The sequence below is a fragment of the Nyctibius grandis genome, chromosome 10, assembly GCF_013368605.1.
Source record: "Nyctibius grandis isolate bNycGra1 chromosome 10, bNycGra1.pri, whole genome shotgun sequence".
NCBI lineage: Eukaryota > Metazoa > Chordata > Aves > Nyctibiiformes > Nyctibiidae > Nyctibius > Nyctibius grandis.
In genome coordinates this window covers 14,536,291-14,537,395 of record NC_090667.1, presented here as the reverse complement: position 1 = coordinate 14,537,395, position 1,105 = coordinate 14,536,291, and positions in this window count along the sequence as shown.

Here is a 1,105-nt window from a genome sequence, read left to right as displayed (position 1 = left end):
TGGTTTTCAGGGCCTCCGGTACTGAGCTGACATAACCCGCACTTGTGCCCTTGTTTGTTACCCCAGGACAGAGCTATGTCACCATGACGCCCCAGGGCTGCAGGTAGGGCCCAACTCGCACCCACTTCTTGTTGATTTTGCACATACAGTGCGAGTTTCTATCAAGGACGGAGCCTGTGCAGTCATTTGAAAGTACTGCAGTTCATGGGCACAGACTATTCCATCTCTTCTTCCTAAACTTACCAACAAAAACACAGATAGAGCTTTCCACTGCAGTTTACTCTCATGCCAAAAGCTTTTGCTACTTTCTCACAGAAGGCTAGAGCAGCCTTTTCCCACACAAGACAACTACATTTCTTCGGTCCAGGCTGTTGGATGACTAACTATCAGGAATGCAACCTGCCAGTGATAAATGACCACTCATTTTCATGTGTTCAATGCTTTTATTTTGTGCTGTCAGTGCAAATTAAGCACCAAGACTACCACCACTTGTGCAACAGCTTTCACAAAAGAAATCTTACAAACATACAGCAATATACAACAGATCAAAAGGGCATTCTTATGCTTTAAAGAGTCATGAAACCTACGCAGAATGAAATTACAAATATGTGACCACTAAGGGCAAAGAAGTTTTGTTTTGAGAAATCTGAGAAAGCCAACCTATTTCAAACATTTTCATCCTCTAATGACCCTGTGCCTAATTTTTATCTGTAGTTGTAATTGCAGTCTATTTCAGTGCTTAAACAAGAACCAGGTGTCTAAGTGTTCCAGTGCAACCCCGCACAGAGGTACATCATCCAACATTCCTTTAGTGACAGCGTATGTTTTTACACACGCTTTATGTAGTCAATTCACTTTTTGTGTTCCCTGCACTATAGGTTGTGTATACTCTCTCCCTATGCTTTCCTACATAATTGACTAAACATCTTGTCAAGTCAGCTATCACTTGCATAAACCTAAAGAGAAACATGAAATTTGAATGCAATTTAATAAACTGATCCAGCCCACCATGGCAGGATAACATTTACAAACAATATTAACATAGAGTTGACAAACAAGAAACAAGAGAAACCAAGGGCAAGAAGTGAGCTTATGGCTCCCAGAT